Source organism: Suncus etruscus, chromosome 14 (genome assembly GCF_024139225.1).
Source record: "Suncus etruscus isolate mSunEtr1 chromosome 14, mSunEtr1.pri.cur, whole genome shotgun sequence".
NCBI lineage: Eukaryota > Metazoa > Chordata > Mammalia > Eulipotyphla > Soricidae > Suncus > Suncus etruscus.
In genome coordinates this window covers 15,285,312-15,291,410 of record NC_064861.1, presented here as the reverse complement: position 1 = coordinate 15,291,410, position 6,099 = coordinate 15,285,312, and the positions used below count along the sequence as shown (strand labels likewise).

The following is a 6,099-nucleotide window of genomic DNA, read 5'->3' as shown; positions in this document are numbered from 1 at the left end:
ATCTCATGTTTTCAATGTATACCTTGGTTTTCTCTACTTGATTCTGCCCTTCTCTCTGAGGTCTCATATCTAACTAGACTTATTTCAGAGGCCTCTGGAGCATTGTGGGTGAGGTGCTTTTGCTTTACTATATATATAGAAAGTCTGCATGTTATCAACATAATCCTTATATTTCTCTTACCAACCTTTCATATGCATATTTGAATGATTTGTCCAGCCTCTGAATACCTCAGAGGGAGTTCTATACAACATGGCAAGCATCCGTGTTGTGCCAGTCATGAGAATATAAAGATAGAACTAACCACTATATTTAATTCATAAAAAAATTATGTATATATATGTGTGTATGTGTGTATCTGTCTATCTTTTATTTATTTTAAATATCATTCCCATATACCTTGACCTCTGCCTTCTAAAATCAATTTCCAAACTGCTTAGAAAGTAGACAGAGTCCAAACCCTTTTCATATTTTGACCTTCAACTTCTATGAGATGAATTGTAAAATCTACTTCACAAGATTGTTCTGAGGACTAAATGAGATAAAAATTATGAAAGGTATTTAGCATGCTTCCTAGAACACAAAAGACACTCAATGAAGCCTTTAATATTTATTGTATAAACATGTCAGCACCTAACACATTCTTTGTACTATTTTGAGTGCTTCACAAATTCTAACTTTTAAATTCTATATATACAATCCTTACGTAATCTGTTGGTATTACCCTTCCTTTATTGGTAAAGAAATTGTGACCCTGAAGGGCCTAGAGATAGTAGAGGAGCAGGGCACTTGCCTTGCATGCAGCCAATCTGGATTCAACTCCCAGCACCACACAGGTACTCAAACCCTGACAGAGATTATTCCTGAACACAGAGCCAAGAGTTCTGAGCACTGCTCTGTGTGTCTACACCAGAGAGAGAGAAAAAGAGAGAGAAAGAAAGAAAGAGAGAGAGCATGCACCTAAAGTTTAATAACTTACCCAAATTCATAGAGTTTAATAGAGCTAGAATTAAAATAAAAATTCAGGCAATTTAATTTTAGAATTTTTTGCACCTACTCCAATGGTCTTTTACCACTAGTCCATGAGCCAGTATTAGTTTATGGGTTAGAAAGGTTGAATCACTGATGTAACCTCAAGTTATTCTATAAGGCAGTAGTCATTAAAACAACATGGTATTGGAATAAAACAGAGCCTCACATCAGTAGAGCATACTTGAATATTCAGAGTCTAACACACAGGAATACTATCAAGTAATCTTTGATAAAGAAACAAAAAATACAAAGTGGAGCAAGAAAAGCCTCTACAACAAATGGTGTTGGGAAAACTGGATAACTACATGCAAAAAAAGTGATCGAGGATCTCTCTTTAAGACCATGCATGAAGGTCATATCAAAATAAATTAAAACCATGCTATTATATCTGAAAGTAGAAGATACATAGAAGAAAACATAGGCAGAGCACTTCATGACACTGAAGTTAAAGGCATCTGCAAAGATGAAACATCATGTTCAAGCAAGTGGAAGGAAAGATAAACAAATGAGACTACATTAAACTCAGAAGCTTCTGAAGTTCAAAGGAAACAGTGACTAAGGTACAATGACTACCCATGGAATGGGAGAAACTATTTATCCAATATCCATCAGATAAGGGGTTAATATCTTATCTGATAAAAATATACAAGGCACCAGTAGAACTTAGCAAAAAGAAAAAATCTAACCCCATGCAAAAATAAAAAAATGAATAGAAACTTCCTAAAAAAAAAATACAGATGGCCAAAAAACAAATGAAAAAAATATGCTCCTCATCACTAATCATCAGGGAGATAAAAATCAAAACAACAATGAGATATCATCTCCCACTACTGAGTCTGATACACATCACAAAGAACAAGAACAACCAGTGCTGACATGTGTGGAGGGAGAAAATGACTGTCATTCACTGCTGGTGGGAATGTAAACTGTTCTAGCCTTTTGAGAAAACAATATGGATTTTTCTCAAAAAAAAAAAAAAAAACCTAGAAATTGATCTTCCATATGAACCAGCAATACCACTACTAAGGATATACTCTAGGAACCCAAAAATATCATGCAGAAAAATCCTCTGCATTCCTATATTTATTGAAGCATTATTTACAATAGCCAGAATCTAAAAACAACCCAAGGGCCCAAGAACAGATAAGTGGTTAAAGAAACTGTGGTACATCTGCATAATGGAATACAATGCAGCTGTTAAAGAAAATAAAGTCATGAAATTTGCTTACACTTAGATGGATATGGAGATTATTATGCTGAATGAAATGAGTCAGAGAGAGGGAGAGATATAGAATAATCTCACTGATTCATTGGGTATAAGAAAAATAACAGGGGCTGGAGTGGTGGTGCAGGTGGTAGGGCATTTACCTTGCATGCACTAACATAGGACAGACTGCAGTTCAATCCCCTGGTTTCCCATATGGTCCCCCAAGCAGGGGTGATTTCTGAGCGCATAACCAAGAGTAACCCCTGAGCACCACTGGGTGTAGCCTCTCCCCCCCCAAAAAAAGAGAAAAAGAAAAAATAACAGATAGTATTGTAATAATACCCAGAGACAATAGAGATGAGTGTCAGGAGGACCAGTCCATACTAGAAAGCTTGCCACAAAAAGTGATAGATGCTGTTAGGGTAGTGAACACAGCAACAGTGATGGTTGGAACTGATCACTCTGGATAAGAACTGGCTGCTAAAGGAGATAACTGATATGCATGTACATCTTAATTAGCAATAGTGCAAACCACATTATTGAGAGAGACAGAGACAGAGACAGAGAGAGAAATAAATGCCTGTCTCAGAGGCAAGAAGGGAAAGGTGGGTGAGAGGAGAGAGAAACTGGGGACATTGGTGATGAGAAATGAGCACTGTATTGTAAACCAAAGTGTCTAAAATAAAACCAAGGGAAGAGAGAGAGAAAGAGAGAGAGAAGAAAAAATGTATGCCCTAGAGACAGAAAGGGGAGAGGGAATGAGAAGTGTAGGAGGGAAACTGGGGACACTGGTAGTGAAAAATATGCACTGGTGAAAGTTGTGCATTGTATGACTATAACTCAATCATGAATAACTTTATCTTTGAAAAAAAACAATTTGTGACCATAATGTTTAAATGTAAAAGAATGTTAATTAGGGACCTAAGAGATAGCACAGCAATAGAGTGTTTGCCTTGCAAACAGCTAATCCAGGATGGACAATGGTTCGAATGCCAGCATCCCATATGGTCCCCTGTGCCTGCCAGGTGCAATTTCTGAGCACAGAGCCAGGAGTAACCCTGAGCACCGCCGGGTGTGACCCAAAAACTAAAAAAAAAAAAATGTAATTAAAAAAAGAAAATCACTAGTGTACTGTCTTAGTTGTAAATCAGTCTGGGGGCCAATATGTGGGACAAATGGTAGTCCACAGGTATAGGAAGAAAGATGTGAACATAACCATTTTGCTCTTTTTCATGTGAGAGTCAACTCTGCATTATTAGTAAAACTTTAAAGATTTTTCTCTAAACTACTGAAACTGCAGTAGATTTGCAGACCAAGCAGATTATCTCCAGCAGACTGAAATGCCACCATCTATTGAACCAGAAGAGGAAGAAGAAACTGAGGTGCTAAATTAGATGATTGGGAAGCTATGGCCAGGGATGAAGGGAGAGAAAAATAAGGAAATCCAGTACATAAAGAAGTAAAAGAAGACCCTGAAGAGGAGGATGAAGAAGAGAGTGAAAAGGGTGATGAAGATGGAGATAGTGAAGGCAGTGAAGGTGATGAAGATGATGAAAATTTCAATGATGAAAATTTCAAATAAAAAGGAAATGGGAAAAACATTAGATACAAAGCTAAGTAAAGAAATTAGCTCAGAATCTGAGTACGCTTGAACCAAAGAAGAAAGGGCTTATGACAAAGTGAGATGAACGATTGAGAAATGATGACTTAAACATAGTAAAAATGTAAATATGGAAAAGCTGATATTTGTGTACTTGGACATGTGGATACAGGGAAGACAAAACTTTAGATAAACTTTGTCACACACATGTGCAAGATGGTGAAGCAGGTAGTATCACACAGCAAATTGGGGCTCCTAATGTTCCCCCTGAAGCTATTAATGAACAAATTAAGATGATAAAATTTTTTGATAAAGATCATGTTCGGATTTCAGGAATGTTGATTATTGATATTCATGATACTCGTGAGTCTTTTAATAATATCAGAAATACAGGAAGTTCTCTTTGTGCTATTGCTATTCTAGTGATTGATATTAGGCATGGTTTGGAACCTCAAAAAAATTGAATCTATTTACCTTCTGAAATCTAAAAAAAATGTCCTTTCATTATCGCACTTCATAAGGATGATAGATTGTATGATTGGAAGAAGATGATGTGCTGCTACTTTAAAAAGGCAGAAAAAAATACAAAAGATGAATTTAAGGAAGGAGCAAAGGCTATTATTCTATAATTGTTGCAGCAGGGTTTGAATGCAGCTTTGTTTTATGAGAATAAAGATTCCGCACTTTTGTATCCTTGATACCTACTTCTGCTCATACTGGTGATGGCATGGGAAGTCTCATCTACCACCTTGTTGAGTTAACTCAGAGGATACTGAGCAAGGGACCTGCACATTGTGAATAGCTGAGAGCACAGGTGATGGAAGTGAAGGCTATCCCAGGAATGGGCACCACTATAGATGTAATATTAATCAATGGGCATTTGAAGGAAGGAGATAAGATTATTGTACCTGTAGCGGAAGGATCCATTGTTACCCAGATCCCAGGTCTTTTGTTACCTCTTCATATAAAAGAATTATGAATAAAGAGTCAGTTTAAAAAGCACAAAGAAGTAGAAGCAGCTCAGGGAGTAAAGATTCTTAGAAAGGATCTGAAGAAAAATGAAAAAGTTGGGGCTTCCTGATCCCCTATGTGAGGCTGCTAAGGAAAACCCCATAGAACTTAATTCCATAAAAGTTCACTGGCCAGGTATTTGGTCCCAGCCAACAAGGTGGTACCAGACTCCTCACGGGTGTTTGTAAAAATCCTCTGCATTTCTCCATTCTTGGTTTACTGATCCCTGCTTAGGCTGCTAAGGAAGACCCCAGCAAACTTAATCCCATCAAGGTTCAATGGCCAAGTAAAGGGACCCAGCCCACAAGGTGGTACCAGACTCCACCTGGGTGCTTTTAAAAAGCCTCTGCATTCCTCCATTATTAGCTTACTGATCCCCTCATCCGCCGTGAGGCTGATAAAGAAAGCCTCAGCAAACTTTATCCCACCAAGGCTCACCAGCCAGGAAATGGGGAAACACGGAGGAGTGTGGCCGCAAAGAGGAGTACACATCCCCTAGCCCATGAACCCCACCACAACATGCAGTAGAAGCACATTACAAGCATGTCAGTGGGAAACAACGCAGGACAAAAGCATTCATAAAGAATAAAGGTGGCAGCTTTGATGACCCAAAAAGTACCAACCACATAGTTAGCCTCTCAGATAAGAAGTTTAGAGTAATAATATGGAGGATGCTCATAGAACTCAAAGAAAGCATAGATCAAGCTGAACAGAACATGAAGATAGAAATCAGAACACTCAAAGTGAAATAACAGGTATGAAAAATTCAGTAGAAGAAATTAAAAACTTAATAAAAAAAAAAAAACCTGTCCAAAAGAGTAGCAGCAACTGAGGACAGAATCAGCAAGTTGGAAGATAAGAATCAGAGCAACTCCATATAGCAGAAGAGACTCGAAAAGAACCTTAAACAAACTATCAAACAGTGGGAAAAATACTCAAAGAATGTGAAAAGATGAAAATAGAAGTCATTGACAAGTTCAACAGAAACAACATAAGAATCATTGGAGTCCCAGAGACAAAAAAAAAGAAAATCCTCAGATAGAATAGTCAAGGCCATCAATACAGAGAAAATCCCAGAGCAAAAGAGAACATGCAACCAAATTCTGTATGCCTGAAGAGTACCAACTAAAAGAGACCAAAGAAAAGCACCCCAGACACATTCTAGTCACAATGACAAATCCCAAAGATAGGGATAGAATACTAAAAGTAGCAAGATCAAAAAGGGAAATTACGTTCAAGGGAGCATCCTTA

At 37.6% G+C, this 6,099-nt stretch overlaps 1 pseudogene; it reads left to right on the top strand.

The window, feature by feature from the left end:
* Nucleotides 1-3,577: 3,577 nt before the first annotated feature.
* Nucleotides 3,578-4,918, top strand: LOC126028301 (eukaryotic translation initiation factor 5B-like; annotated as a pseudogene).
* The last annotated feature ends 1,181 nt before the right edge of the window (nt 4,919-6,099 follow it).